Source organism: Malaya genurostris, chromosome 2 (assembly GCF_030247185.1).
Source record: "Malaya genurostris strain Urasoe2022 chromosome 2, Malgen_1.1, whole genome shotgun sequence".
Classification (NCBI taxonomy): Eukaryota; Metazoa; Arthropoda; class Insecta; order Diptera; family Culicidae; genus Malaya; species Malaya genurostris.
In genome coordinates, this window is record NC_080571.1 from 289,018,890 (window position 1) to 289,035,754 (window position 16,865).

Here is a 16,865-nt window from a genome sequence, read left to right on the forward strand (position 1 = left end):
CAGGCTCAGATACAAGTTTTGACATTCAGTTTCAGTTCCAGAATTCTAGAATTCGATGCTGACTTTGGAATCTGGATGAGAAACTGAATTTCAGATTCTGGATTCTGGAAATGGAAAATAAAATCTTGGTCTTGAATTCTGAAACTGAATATCTGAACTGAACTCTAGAATTGAATTTTGGACCTGGATTATGGTCTGAACTGAACGAGTCAACTATGCAAGCTAGGATGAATTCAATATTACATTTTTACACATTTTTCTTAGTAAACATTTTAGAATTAATTTCGAATTTCGAATATCTCATACTATTGTGAATTCTATCACAAATTGCTGATTATTTCTCCGTTGACGTGACGATCTCCTTCTGAAAGTAATATCTGGAACTGAATCTTTGATTCTTGAAGTAGATTCTATATCTTTAACTACATCCTAGACCTGGAACTGTAACTATATTCAGGAACTGTTTCTATTTGGGTACACCATTAATTGGGTATGAGAAAGACAATCACTCTTCATGAGTTTTTCTCTTTGATACTCGTTGCTACCATTCGTTTTCAGAAAACTTTAATTTTAAACAGTTATGTCATACAATTGAAAATTTTATCATAAATTGCTGACCATAAGGCATCGCTAAAATTTCGTTCATACGTTAGATACAGCACAAGATATTCCCGATCAAAGACTTATTACTCTCCCAGAGGGTAAATTTTGAAAAGGTACCCCATAGTAAAGTAAGACGTACTCACGTCAAAAGTAATTAGAATCCGAATTGGAAGAAACCAAAACTTTCCTTCGTATGGCTTTTATAATGATATAGTTGAAATAACATTTTTAAAGTAATTCTTGTATTCGAGTGTCTCGGAATGATTATTTGACAAACAGACATTGAAAATCCAATCTGAAAATGAAAGCTTTGTTTTGTTTATTTCCACTTTCTTTTATTTTAATGTGATTGGCAGTCGTTCTATTTTACTGTCCATCTTATCATTAGAAATTTTAGGACGTATAGAGAATTACGCTATAATTGCAAGAAAAAATTAACATTGGTAATTTGTCATTAGAAGGGTGGATACTTACCTTACCTAACAGCTATAGGCCTGGGGTGTCCTTTGCTGTATCATGCATACGTCTCCACATAACTCGGTCCATGGCTGCTCGTCGCCAGCCACTCAAGGCACGGATGTTCTGAGATCACCCTCCACTTGATCGATCCACCTTGCTCGCTGCGCTCCTCTTCTTCTTGTACCAGTCGGATTAGATTCAAGAACCATTTTCACTGGGCTGTCGTCCGACATTCTTATGACATGCTAAGCCCATCGTAGGCGTCCGATTTTAGCTGTCCGTACGATAGGTGGTTCTCCTAGTAGCTGTTGCAATTTGTGATTCATACGCCGTCTCCACGTTCCGTCTTCCATCTGCACTCCGCCATAGATGGTCCTCAGTACCTTTCTTTCGAAAACACTGAGAGCGCGTTGGTCCTCTGCCAGCATAGTCCAGGTCTCGTGGCCATAGAGAACAACCGGTCTAATGAGTGTTTTGTAGGTGGTCAAATTCGTGCGGTTGCGTACTTTTCTCGATCGGAGGGTTTTTCTTAGTCCAAAGTACGCGCGATTCCCTGCCAAAATACGTCTATGAATTTCTCTGCTGGTGTCATTATCGGCGGTCACCAGTGAGCCCAAATAAACGAACTCGTCAACCACCTCGATATCGTCACCGTCTATCAATATTCGTGGTGGGAGGCGTAGTGTTTCTTCTCTAGAGCCTGTTCCTCTCATGTATTTTGTTTTCGACGCATTTCTGGCCAGTCCGATACGCCTGGCTTCAGCTTTCAGTCCGATGTAGGTTTCCATCATCTTCTCAAGGTTACGTGTCACAATATCAATATCGTCAGCGAAGCCAAAAAGTTGTACGGACTTTCGGAAGATCGTGCCGCTCGTGTCGATCCTCGCTCTTCGAATCACACCTTCCAGGGTAATATTGAACAAGATACAAGAAAGTCCAGCACCTTGACGAAGCCCTCTCCGAGATTCGAAGGGACTCGAGAGCGTCCCAGATACTCAGACGTAGCACATCACTTTATCCATCGTTGCTTTGACCAATCGCGTCAGTTTTTCCGGGAAACCGTATTCGTGCATTATCTGCCATAGCTGTTCTCGATCGATTGTGTCGTATGCCGCTTTGAAGTCAATGAATAGATGATGCGTGGGTACGTTGTATTCACGACACTTCTGGAGTACTTGTCTTATCGCGAATATGTGATCCTAGTGGCGCGGGCTCCAGTAAATCCCGCTTGGTACGGCCCTACGAATTCCTTAGCTATTGGTGATAGACGACGGCAGAGGATTTGGGAGAGTACCTTGTAGGCGGCGTTCAGCAATGTGATTGCACGGTAATTGCAACAGTCGAGCTTATCGCCCTTTTTGTGGACGGGACATACCACTCCATCCATCCATTCCTGCGGTAGAATCTCCTCCTCCCAAATCATAGCAATCATCCAGTGCAGCGCTCTAGCCAGTGCCTCTCCTCCATGTTTGAGCAGCTCGCCTGGCAACTGGTCATTGCCCGCGGCTTTGTTGTTCCTCAGCTTGCCGATCTCCTCACTTATCTCCGACAGATCAGGGGCTGAGAATCTGTCTTCAGCTGAGCGTGCACCCAGATTGATTCCTGTACCGTTCTCTGTATCTTGTGCTTCGTCATTCAGATGCTCGTCTTAGTACTGCTTCCACCTGTTGATCACCTCACGTTCGTTCGTGATAAGGTTACCACTGGTATCTCTGCACATTTCGGCCTGTGGCGTGTAGCCTCTACGTGAGCGGTTCACCTTCTCATAGAACTTCCGTGTGTCATTTGCGCGGTACAGCTGTTCCATCGCTTCGCGATCTTGGTCTTCCTGGTGGCGCTTTTTCTTCCGGAAAACAGTGTTCTGTCTGTTCCGCGCCTGTCTGTATCGTTCCTCGTTCGCTCTAGTGCGGTGTTGCAGCATTGTCGCCCTTGCTGCATTCTTCTCTTCGACCAACTGCTGACATTCGCCGTCAAACCAGTCATTTCCTCGATTCGATAACCTCGTACCTAGTACGGTTGCAGCAGTGCTACTCACGGCGGACCTTATGTTCCTCCAGCCGTCTTCAAGAGTCGCCGCGCCACCTGCTCTTCCGTTGGTAGCACTAGCTCCAGTTGTTGCGCGTATTCCTCTGCAGTACGAATGCTACGCAGCTGCTCGAGATTTAGTCCCGGCGTTCTTGTGCGACGAGTATTGTGCACCGTCGATAGTGGAAGGGTGGATGGAAGGGTCTGAATGATGAAAAAAGCATTATTATTGCGATTTTTTTCGGAACTATCGTTCAACAAAGTAAACTCAAACGTTTTGCAAAAACCAAGGGATTGCTTGTGCATGAACTAGTATAACATACAGAATGAAACAATACTTTGCTCGCGTAGGTTATTCTTAAGAAAACGAAGTGGGTTCACTGTTATATCCACTTCCGGTATCGGAACTCGAGAACCGGTATAATCGAAGTCAGTTCGTACCAACTAACATGACGTACAAACTCTACTAGTTTTTATTCAAATTTTGAAGATTTTATACAATTTTACCATCGCACTCTAAATGACGATTTACATGTTTGTTGTATCCGAAAATAAGCAGAAATTTTTGGTAGGACCATAAGACCTTTCATTTCAGCATAAGATTGGGAAGTTTTGAGCCCAGTTTACAACATTTTTTACGGTTTTGTTCTGCCAGTTTAAGTGACGGTGTACAATATTCAACACACTTTACCCTATAACCTCTGAACCGGAAGTTGGATCCGGATGAAATTCAATAATTCCGTATGGGACCGTGAGACCTTTCATTTGAATCTAAGTTTGTGGAAATCGGTCAAACCATCGCTGAGCAAAGTGCGTGGAATCCATTTTGGTATATATGATCACTATCTCCGGTGCTTCCTGAACCGGATACCAGGAACCAGGATAGCCGGAATCGGGTTGTTTAGTTGCCTACTGATAATGACTATCGATTTGTGTAGTTTTGAAACCAGTTTAGAAATTTTTTACGTTCTGAAATTATTTGACATGTTCTCAGCTCAATGAACTGAGTCGAATGGTATATGACGCTTGGCCCTCCGAGTTTTTCAAGTGATTGCATAACCTTTCTATATGAGAAAGGCAAAACCATTCGAAATTTGTACCTGTAATGTGACGTTTGTACATGTTCCAAATGTTGTAAGATACATAGTGGATGAGTATAGTGACGTAATGTATAAGTAGGCTATTACATATGTATTTAGCCTTGGCTACACTAGGTGTATTTGACGTTTCCATCATAAAGTTCGACATTTTTAACCATAACCATTTTCAGAACATTCTGTCATTTACAGTGAGTTGAACATTTTACCTCAGCAAAAAATGGAATTGAATCGTGCAGTGATTTATTACGATTTTCGCCGTGGATTTTCAAGACAAGAGTGCTTCAATCAACTTCGTTCGACTTTTGGCAGTGTAGCACCATCCAATGCGACTGTAAAAAATTGGTATAACGAATTAAATCATGGTCGTAGTTCGCTTGCCAATGAATTCGAAGAAGTTCGTCCAAAATCAGTTATTTTTCCAGAAAACATCGATGTTGTGAAAAATCTGATAATCTGACGTACCGTGAAATGGAGACGACCTTGGGCATTAGTGTGAAAAGCGAAAGACTCATGCTTGTATAACATCTACACAGGTGACGAAACATGGATTTACTCATATGAGCCCGAAACTACACAGCAGTCGACTGTATGGGTGTTCCTAGAAGAACCAAATCCAGCCAATGTTGTTAGTGCTCAAAGCAGAGGTGGAAATAAGCCTATTTTGCGCACGAAAATGTGAATCAAGGTTTTCCGATTGTGAATCGAAAATCCGAGCACCGTGAATTAAAAGAATTGGATAACAAAACTAAAATTACGATTATTTTTTAAATTGTGGTAACTGTATATTACACAGAGTAGCAGTAGACCTTATGCATACGTACTCTTTTTATCGCGCTGAGGCAAATTTGTTCTCATTCTCAGAAGACAATCATGCTCAGGCGAAGAGCTTTAGCTGCTCTAACAAAACCTTGTTCGCACGATATTCATGAATTTGGATTCAAAAGAAAGTTATTATTAATAGAATTTCAAATTTCATTAAGATTCAACCTTCGATTCTGCAATTCCAGCAATATGACGCTTTTAACCTTATGGTTATTAACCTCTCCGGATCAGAAAAACTCCACCAAAAAAATTAAAACTGGCATATAAATGAACGTAAAAAGGTTATAAATCTTCAAAATTCCTCTCATACATACATTTTAAATGCGTGTTAATGAGACTTTTAAAATCATGGAAAAAATGTAATTTTGTATCTTTGAGAAGTTTAGTGATGGGGCTGAACGATAAAAAAAATTACCATTTTTGCAAAAGTTTTTCAGAATTATCGTTCAACAAAATAAATTCAATTGTTTGCATGCTAAAAAGCATCATTCGGTGAAGAGGTATTTTTGAGGACGCTTCTTAAAAATCATGATTTGCAGTGTTTGCATCTCAGCGCAGACTAATCAGAGGTGAGCAAATCAAAGCAGCATTGATAGAGTAGATGTTTTTCTAGAGCCCAACGTTTCTGATTTATTTTTTTTATTTTTGAATTTTTTGCTGTTGTATAAAATTAAAACTATGATTTTTTCACGGAAAAATCTGCCATTTTGTAGCTGTAAAACCTTCCCAAAGTAACAAACAACGAGAAAGAAAACGTTGGGGTCTGGATTTTTATATGTAGAAAGTGTGCAAAATTTAAAAAAAAAATTGGTGCAGTAGTTTTTGAATGACGATGGAAACGGAGTTTCAAAACCTGCTTTCGAGAAAAACGCGTTTAAAGTTTTTTGTCTATAAATTCAATGGAAACAATTGATTACTCCATTTAGTTCATTATAATGAAACATTTAAAGAATGTTTTGTCAAGTTTTCAAGTCAATCGAAGCAGAAATCTTGGGCCTGTGCACCGAGTTCTTACATTTTCGCAGTATGGGATAAGTAAAGATAAAGGCCCATAACTTGCTGAATTTTGTTCCGATAGGCTTAAAAATTTCACAGAATATTCTTGAAATGTTTTACTATAAGAAAATAATAAATGATTTGTCAAAAGTGTTAAACCCTACCCGCCCCTAATGTAAGTTTTACAGTTTTTACTGCGCAATAGACATACGCAGAGCAAAATTTGTTAAAAATATACCACACCAAATAGTGATTACAGCGGCAAAGACTTTGTTTTACTTCCAGCTGGTTGATGCTGATGATAATGTTCATGCACTATTTAGATTAAACCCAATACAACGCTATTTGACATGAATTTGATTTATAAAAGTAACATGAGCGCAGCATTTGGGGCAGGCGTTTGCATTGGCGTAGCAACATTCTGCACTCCTGTTACTACTGTGTAGGATATTCAAGCTAAATAAGGTAATATTAATCAGTTGCATAACACGCTTTGTGAGTGGATTTTTGTTATCATTATAATTATTATTCATTGCAGCATGTATGTTAATATTATTAACATAACTGTTTTCTATGATATTACTCTACCGCGGCGGTATTACCGAATAAATTTCAAATACATCACGAAGCACGAAATAAGCTTACCTAACGAGCATAAAATAATTGATATCGAATAATTTATTTCCGAGAAAATTGAGCGGTAATCAGATGTGACGTTCACGTCGCTTATACCATCATATCACCGAAACATTAAAACGATCCTAATTTTGTTGAAATGTTGTATCTACAATAAATATGTGATATGAAAAGATAATACTGACTATTTTCATTTACTGTGAATCTAAAATTTGGCATATTTCCACCCCTGGCTCAAAGCACTTCAAAGAAAATGGTAGTTTGTTTTTTCGGTAAAACCGTTGCTTTAGAGCATCGCAAGGCCGTCAATTTCCATTGGTATTTGTTTGCCAGAAGTTTTTCGTGAAACAAGGAAAACAAACGGCAGACGCAAAATCATTCTTCATAACGATATTGCATGCTCTCACACATCGGCTCAAACAACCGAATATTTGAGCACCCAAAAGGTCGAATTGATGGACCACCTGCCGTATAATTCTGACTTGACACCCAACGATTTCTATTTGTTCCTTTCTAGAGAGAGCGTTTCATTACTCATGAAGAAGCGGTTGAAGAGTTCAAAAACCAAACTTCCAGAAGAGTGGAAAAAATGTTATGAAAATTTGTTCAAGCTTATCCAAAAGTGTATTGATCATCTAGAGGAATATTTTTAAAAACAATAAAATCATTTACGATCAAATGTAATACACCGAAACCTCCATTTACGAACTAAACGGGGGTTCGTAAAAAGAGGTAGTTCGTAAAAAAAGTTTACGTTATTTGGGATTTGGTTCGTAAAAAAAGTTTACGTTATTTGGGATTTGGTTCGTAAAAAAAGTTTACGTTATTTGGGATTTGGTTCGTAAAAAAAGTTTTGTGTGATTATTGTGGAAACCGCGCATCATGTGTTTATTTTCGGAACGGATGTGAAGAGTAAGTGCAAGAAAATGATGTTTGGGTTCGTTTCAAAATCCAAGATGGCGGCTTCCGGTTTATTGAGATTGCCTAAAACCCCTAACAATATGGGTATCTTCGGAACGGAATTGATGAGTAGATGTCGGAAAACGATGTTTGAAGTGGTTCTGAAATCCAAGATGGCGACTTCCGGTTTCTTGATATTCCTTGAAAACCCTTACAATATGGATATTTTTGGAACGGAATTGATGAGTAGATGTCAGAAAACGATGTTTGAGGTAGTTTTGAAATTCAAGATGGCGACTTCCGGTTTGTTAATATTTCTTGAAAACCCTTGCAATATGGGTATTTTCGGAACGGAATTGATGAGTAGATGTCAGAAAACGTTGTTTGAGGTGGTTTTGAAATTCAAGATGGCGACTTCCGGTTTATTGATATTCCTTGAAAACCCTTACAATATGGGTATTTTTTAAACTGGGTTAATGAGTAGATGTCGGAAAATGATGTTTGAAGTGGTTCTGAAATCCAAGATGGCTACTTCCGGTTTGTTGATATTCCTTGAAAACCCTTACAATATGGATATTTTCGGAACGGGATTGATGAGTAGATATCAGAAAACGATGTTTGAGGTGGTTCTGACATCCAATATGGTGTCATCCGGTTTCTTGATATTCCTTGAAAACCCTTACATAATGGGTATTTTCAGAACGGGATTGATGAGTAGATGTCAGAAAACAATGTTTGAGGTGGTTCTTAGTTCCAAGATGGCAACTTCCGGTTTCTTGATATTCCTTGAAAACCCATACAATATGGGTATTTTCGGAACGGGATTGATGATTAGTTGTCAGAACACGATGTTTGAGTTGGTTCTTGAATCCAAGATGGTAACTTCCGATTTGTTGATATTCCTTGAAACCCCTTACAATATGGGTACTTTCGGAAAGAGATTTAAAAGTAGACGTCGGAAAATTATATATGAGGTGGTCTTGAAATACAAAACAGTGACTTCCGGTTGATTATTATCTTTTGAAAGTTTTTGCCATTTTCCTTTAACTCTTTATTCCTTTAAAACACTATACCGTTCCGAAAATACCCATTGTATGTATGGGTTTTCAAGGAATATCACCAAACCGGAAGTCGCCATCTTGAATTTCAAAACTACCTCAAACATTATTTTCTGACATCTACTCATCAATTCCGTTCCGAAAATATCCATATTGTATGGGTTTTCAAGGAATATCAACACACCGGAAGTCGCCATCTTGGATTTGAGAACCACTTCAAACATAATTTTCCGACATCTACTCATCAATTCCGTTCCGAAAATACCCATATTGTATGGGTTTTCAAGGAATATCAACACACCGGAAGTCGCCATCTTGGATTTGAGAACCACTTCAAACATATTTTTCCGACATCTACTCATCAATTCCGTTCAGAAAATACCCATATTGCAAGGGTTTTCAAGGAATATCAACACACCGGAAGTCGCCATCTTGGATTTGAGAACCACTTCAAACATAATTTTCCGACATCTTCTCATCAATTCCGTTCCGAAAATACCCATATTGCAAGGGTTTTCAAGGAATATCAACACACCGGAAGTCGCCATCTTGGATTCCAGAACCACCTCAAACATCATTTTCCGACATCTACTCATTAACCCCGTTCCGGAAATACCCATATTATATAGGTTTTCAAAGAATATCAACAAACCGGAAGTCGCCATCTTGAATTTCAAAACTACATCATACATCGTTTTCTGACATCTACTCATCAATTCCGTTCCGAAAATACCCATATTGTATGGGTTTTCAAGGAATATCAATCAACCGGAAGTCGCCATCTTGGATTTCCAAAATATGTCAAACATCATTTTCCGGAATCTACTCCTTAAACCCGTTCCAAAAATACCAATATTGTAGTAGTTTCCATGGAGTCGGAAATCACTTTCGATGAATGACAAAACCTCTTTTTACGAAGTAGGTTCGTAAAAAAAGTTTACGTTATTTGGGATTTGGTTCGTAAAAAAAGTTTACGTTATTTGGGATTTGGTTCGTAAAAAAAGTTTACGTTATTTGGGATTTGGTTCGTAAAAAGAGGTACGTAAAAAGAGGTTACGTATAAAAAGTGTTCGTAAACGGAGGTTTGGGTGTACTGTTTTCATTTTTAGGCTAAATACATTAGTAATAACCCTCGTAGTAGAATTCAATGGTTATAAAATATTATTCTAGAGACCAGTGCGGTAAAATTTCATTTTCAATCGAACAATCTATATATATAAAAATGGCATAACTTCAAAACTACTTAACGGATTGCTATTAAACCTGGTACATGTACTTCTTGCTCTTCAGATATGGTTATAAGAATATTTCCATGGGGGAGGGAGCGTAGCAAGTGTCCTTAACAAAGGTGGTCATTAAAAATATTATCTAATTTGACGAGAATCGGTACTTTTTGAAGACACTTTTTGCACAACTTAGATAAGATTATATGGACATTCTGTTAGGAGAGGGTGTAGTGAGTGCCTCTAAAAAAGGAGTGCAATGTTTGTAACGGCATATCTCCGGAACTATTGCACGAATTGCTATAAAATTTGGTACAGTTATTTCTTGCTGTTCTGAAATAGTCATAAAGGTATTTTTATAGGGGGGGAAGCGTAGCAAGTATCAATAACAGGAGGGGCCAAGAAAAAAATTAATAAAATTTGACAAGAATCGATAATTTCTGAAGATCATGCAAACATTTTCCATACCTTAGATATGATAGATATGGGGAGTGATTGTAGCAAGTGCATTAAAAAGGAAGATGTAACGGCATAACTCCGACACTACTGAACGGATTGCTATCACACTTGGCATCGCTGCTTTTTGCTTTTCAGATACAGTTGTAAGGGTATTTTTATGGGGGAGAGAGCGTAGCAACTATCCTTAACAGGGGTCATGAAAAAATTTATTTAATTTGACGAGAATCGATACTTTTTGGAGACCATAGATACTTTTTGTGCAACTTAGGGTATTCGTGTGGGGTGGATGTAGTACGTCCCTCTAAAAAGGGGATGTAATGTTTGCAACGGCGCAACTCCGGAACTACTGAACGGATGGCTATCAAATTTGGCACAGATACTTCTTGCTCTTCAGAAATGATCATTAGGACATTTTCAGGGAGGAAAGTGTGTAGGAAGTGTCCTTAACATGGGGGGAAAGGGTCAATGACGAAATTTGAATAGAATCGACATTTAGACTAAAGCTTGCTTCATTTAGAATTGGAACAAACTTTTGCTCATATTGTGGCGCTCCTGGTGGACGGATTTGGAAGCTCTTGGCGCCCACGTGTCGGGAATTTTGTCAGCTATGATTTTTGACATTCCGAAAATCGACTGTACTTTGTAAACAATCAACATGGAAGCCGAAAGAAGGAAAAAAAATTGTGCACAGTTATTTGGAAAATCCATTGTGGTCTGCATCTAGGCTAGCTAAACAGCTGAAATTGCCCAGAAATACCGTATGGTGCGTTATCAAACGGTATAAGAAAACATTGACGACGATTCGGAAGCCTCAAGCCGATCGTCGGAGTCGAACTGACGACCGGAAATTGCGTGGTAAGATTTTGAAGACGATTAAGAGGAATCCTAATCTGTCGGACCGTGATTTGGCCAGAAAATTCGGTGCTGCCCATAGTACCGTGAGGAGAACTCGACTCCGGGAAGGAATCAAGTCGTATCGAGCTAGCAAACAGCCAAATCGGACCATGAAACAGAATAGTGTGGTCAAAATTCGTGCTCGGAAACTATATGACCAGGTGCTGACCAAGTTCGACGGGTATCTTCTGATGGACGATGAAACCTATGTCAAGGCTGACTTCGGGAAAATCCCAGGTCAAAAATTTTACTTGGCAACGGCTCGGGGGGATGTTCCAGCCAAATTTAAATTTGTTTTTGCCGACAAATTTGCAAGAAAATATACGATGTGGCAGGGCATTTGCAGCTGTGGCAAAAAAAAACGAAAGTTTTCGTTACAAATAAGACAATGACATCGGAACTATACCAAAACGAGTGTCTCCAAAAACGAATTTTGCCGTTCATTCGATCCCACGACCATCCTGTAATGTTTTGGCCAGGTTTGGCAAGCTGTCATTACAGTAAAGTCGTTCAAGAATGGTATGCAAAGAAAGGGGTCCAGTTTGTTCCGAAAAACCTTAACCCACTCAACTGCCCCCAGTTCCGCCCTATTGAGAAATACTGGGCAATCATGAAGAGGAGACTCAAGGCAAAGGGAAACGTTGTCAAAGACATCAATCAGATGACGACCTGGTGGAATAAGATAGCTAAAACGATGGACGAAGAAGGTGTGCGCCGCCTACTGAGCCGTGTTACAGGAAAAATTCGAGAATTCCTTCAAAACCGTGACGAATAATTTTATCCGTATTTTTTCTTAAAAGTATGAAGAAAACGCTACATTTGTATAAAAAAAGATCTTGAATACAATAATAAATAACTGAAATACAGGCAATTGTCTTTGTTCCAATTCTATTTGAAGCAAGCTTTAGAAGGAGGGGTTTTTGAAAATAAATTTTAATCTCCCATTTTTTATAAAACAAGAGAGTGGCAAAAATTTCGAGGTCGTATTTTTCTTTGAATAATTTCAAAGGATCTGGTTCCATTTTGCCGGGGAATTCAAAGAGCTAAGGAAAAATACTCTTTATCTGTCGTATGAACGCGAGTGTATTTAAGTTTCAGCATAACTACGGAACGACTAAACGAATCGCCACTAAGTTTGGCACATGTACCAAAGGTGAGAATCGATATTTTTTTAAAAGCACAGATACACTACTCAGGGAAATCATGGAGGAGATCTGTAGTAAGTTCACTGACAAAAAGGAAGTTAAATCAAAATAGATTATATGGTTATTTTGAGGGTGAGGGAGTGTAGCGAGTGCTCCGAACATGGAAAGTGGAAGGGAGTACAGCATATTTCTAGCAACTGAGAGAGGTTCACAAAAATATTCACAAGAGGAAGGGAAAATAAGTATTCTCAACATTGATCTGAATTGACGAAATCACACATTCATTTATTATGTAAATTGAGAAAACTGTCGACTCATGGTGATGGAAATAGGATTACAACAACATTTGTATTAACTGAATCATTATTCTATAGGTTTTCCTCTCCGATGAACGACCAAAATGGTTAAAACCTTGGTAGAATAAATTATATAAAAACGATATTCTATGGTACGAATGTAGTTATGATGTTAAACAGCCTTTCGTTATAAAATAATCATTATCAAATGGAAAATTTTGAGCAATTCATGATGTCATAAAAATTTTTATAAAGAGGAGGGAGTAGCAAGTGTTTATAGCCATGGAAGCCAAAGGTATTGTAGATCGATTGTGACGAGGAAGTACGGAAGTACGTTACAAGCACATATAGATATTAAACCGAGGGGGACGACACTAAAAAACTGCACTTCGCTTCGATTAGGCTTTTTCACGCTGCATACGATTATGCACACTTTCCTTCTCTTTGCTACACATAGTAACGGTTGAATATGGATCGATCGTCTTTTCTTGGATTTTTGCTGGTTAAAAACATAATCATGGAGATATGATGTATCGTAATAGGCCATGAAACCTGAAAGTTGCAAATGTCACATGAAGATGCCAGATGCAGACAGTTCGGAGAGCTGTGAACTATCGTCCTGTAAAATCAGTTTTGTTATATTCTGGTGCATAGCTAACCCACACACCGAGAGCGTATGCTCCGGATTATCTGCCATATCCTGTCGGAATGTTGGCCATTCTCGTTTAATATCTGCGTCATTTTCCACAGTTTCTATATTCAATTCGAACCAAAAATTATTCCAAATTTCATCTACATCGTACACTGTAGAGTTTCTCTTGTAGAGACGTTCCATTGTCTGATTTTTTTTAACGTCTGCGAATCTTCAAAATATGCTAGAAGGGAAATCGTGAAGTAAACAAGTATGTAGTTTGCTATTAATCTGTATTAAAGTAAAAAAAAATGAATTGTTATTCTTTCTATAAGATTTTCAATAACATATTAAACACAGCTTTATTCAGTTTTGGCTTCAGTATTAATGAAAAACGTTTCTAAACATAAAAATTGCAAGTCTTAGCATCTAACAAAATATAAAACCAGTTTGATATCACAGACAGAGATATCTTTGGGTAAACCTTCAAAGGGCTACAATAAATTGAAATATATTCCATCTTCATGCTCCCAGCTACTAAGAGAACAAATTTTCAATGTTTCATTTACCAATCTGTTGACGAAACAATGTTGACACTCAGTGAATGTCAAGAACAGTAACAGAAACTTTTTAAGAGATCATATGTTCTTTGACTTTCTTTTCCACGGTTAGAAACGCTTTCAAACGGATCGATCTAGATGTTTGGATAGATGTAGTTTTCTTCGCTTTTCATTGACTTTTTGTATTTTATTTGAAAAACCCAGATCTGTCGTCCCCCTCGTATTAAACTCGGAGGTTACTAAGAAGGTATTTATAGAGAGAAAGGTATTTTAAATGTTCCTAACAAAAGGGTTCAATTATAAAACTGACCCAATTTGTCGAGAATACCATGAAAATTATGATTATAGTGAGATCTGAGATGGGACACTGATCATTCGATCGGGTTTCCGTCTAATGGCGTTTTCGTTTTTAATTTACACTACACCGGTGCAGTGCTACACTGAGGCATGAATAAACGAACAAAAATGACGAAAACATAAACAGTAACCATTGACTACAATAAACGATTCCATTGCACAGAGCTACACCAAACTTTCGATGAGTGCTACACCAGTGTTATCGGTGCAGAAAAAGTGTAGCACTGGTGTAGTGCAATTGGTAAAAATGAACGGTTTCTGTGCAGCTTTCGCTACACCAGTGTAGTGCAATTTAAAAAAGAAAACGACATAAGTTATATTTCACTACAAGAGTATTTCACTAAGCAGGACAACTTCGAGAATTTTTTTCGGCCTTCCCTTCACGAAACATTTCCGAGCAACGCCGGGTAATTTAGCTAGTATAAGATGAAAATGAAATTTATGGCCGCTGACCGTCAGCATATCCCTACTAATTCATTGGACATTTGCTGCCATTTTCAAGGGAAGCTCCCGGAATTCATCGTCAGTTGAATAATCGTACCTAGTCATTTGAAGTTTTGCTTGCTCAGTTTCGAGTGCCAAGTAGTCTAGCTCATTCATTGCCTTCGCTCTTGGTAGTAAGCGAGTTCGAACGAATAGAATTATAAATGAAGAAAAGTATTAAACATGAAAACTGAAGGAGAAAACTATTAATTTATGTGTATCTTGTAATTGATATTTCAGCTATATGGTTTGTCTTTCATCTTATATCTTGAACCAATTCGAATATTTACATAAACCTCATTTGAAGGCCGCTCTCACACTATTGAAAGAGATCAACTGACGGTGGTTGAACTGAGCCTCGATTGAAGAGAAACGAGTGATGAACTGAATGCTGCCCGTTCAGGCCGTCAGCAAACATTGTGTGTGTCAGAGAGTGAAGTTTACTGCATTAGAGAGATCGTCAATGTGTTCCACATTCAGTTTCTAATGAATTGAATGAAGTTTTACTGCACTACTAGAGACTTCATACTACTAAACACCAAAGTGACAAAATGGTTCTTTGCTGCGCTTTTCTGTCACATTATGATAACTTACCCTTTTCACGAGCGGGTTGAGAAACTATCAGTCGCTTAGCGCTGAGATTGCGGTAATTATTCTTTAATCGATCGTGTATTTGAACTGTCAAGTGAAAAAATTCTCTATTTTCATAACAATGCAAGTTGCACTCGAAAAGAACAGGAAATGATGCAAATATTGTAAATATTTGCATTCTAATTCACACACCCATTTATCTGCAGATGGCGCTTTCGGTGTCACCTTTTGGTGTGTACAGAACTCCAATTTATGGGATCTCTACGTTTACTTACGGTATGATACCATTTAATACATCCTACATCAATTAAAGCTATTTTTCACAGTCGAAATCTGCCAAATGTTCCTGATGTTGAAAACAGAAACCAAAAGCCAAAATCCTCTGCCGGCTGCACAGCTGATCGCGATGTGGCTCGAGGGCATTGCTTTGAACTGCGATAAAACCGAAAATAGCCAAAGACTGTTCATTCATAAGTACAATGCCCATAACAGCACTGAATGCTCCCCGAAACGGGAACTGATTGCCAATTGTCAAGTGGTTTGTTTTCTTTTCTATTAACATCCGATCAACGATCCGGCTAAACTGAAGTTCGATTCTCCCATTGCATCATCAACATCAACATCATCATCATCATCATCTTCATCATCTTCACCAGCAGCAGCACTGCGTGCGGAACACACCCGGAAAAGTTCCGTTTCTGTCGGGATCGCCAACAAATCGCACGCATAAGTTTTCCTTTCTTCAGGTGTTTCCAGCCATCGGAGGCAAATCATTCTGTTCTGGAGTTGTGGTTTTTTCCTGTGGCTGCCTATTCGGCGAGTAATTAGCTCCGCGCACATTAAAAGTGAAAGAACATTCAAAAACCAATCCCCGCCTGTGGTGTTTGTTTATAGTGTCGGCGGAACTTGGCACTTGGCTGCCGTAGGAAAATAGCAAGAAAAGCTAGGAAAATTGCACCAATTTTGATTCGTAGCTTTGCTTTCCGCACACCGGAGGCGATTGACCTCGGCAGCCGAGAGAGTGTAGAACCATAACGTGAATTCAAGTAGGAGTTCATCAACTTCTCGGCCATCTCGGTTGGAATGCTTTCTGGGATGCGCCTTTGATATCGATATCGACGTTGTGCAGCACCGCGGACTGTATCGAGACTCGGGAGGCAATATGGCACAAAACGTTATTCCAATTGTTTCTGAGGCATTGGCATTGTTTGTTTAGGTGTGAGGAAACAAATTACCTCTTTCTAGCGGACAATTACCTGTTGGAGGGTACAGGTGTCAGACACGGGTAGCCACGAGGATGGGAATCGGACTGACGTTGGCCACGCGATGGGAACCCAAGAGGAGCCCAATCAAATTGATATAATTTAAAGGTGTCTGGACCGTTCCCTAACTATTCGTATTGAAATGCTGCGATTTAATGTTTGATCAAATCATTTGTAGTTTGGTTAGTTTTTTTTTCTACTCTGTGTCTATTTTGTTTCAACCGTTTAAAAGTAATGTACAAAATCAGTTGAAGGCTGGAAATTATTCAAATGCGAACAACATCTGGACCGATTGATTGTTTTGCTTTTCCAATTGCCACTTATCAAATGGAACTTAATTCAATGAACTTTACACTGGACGGTCG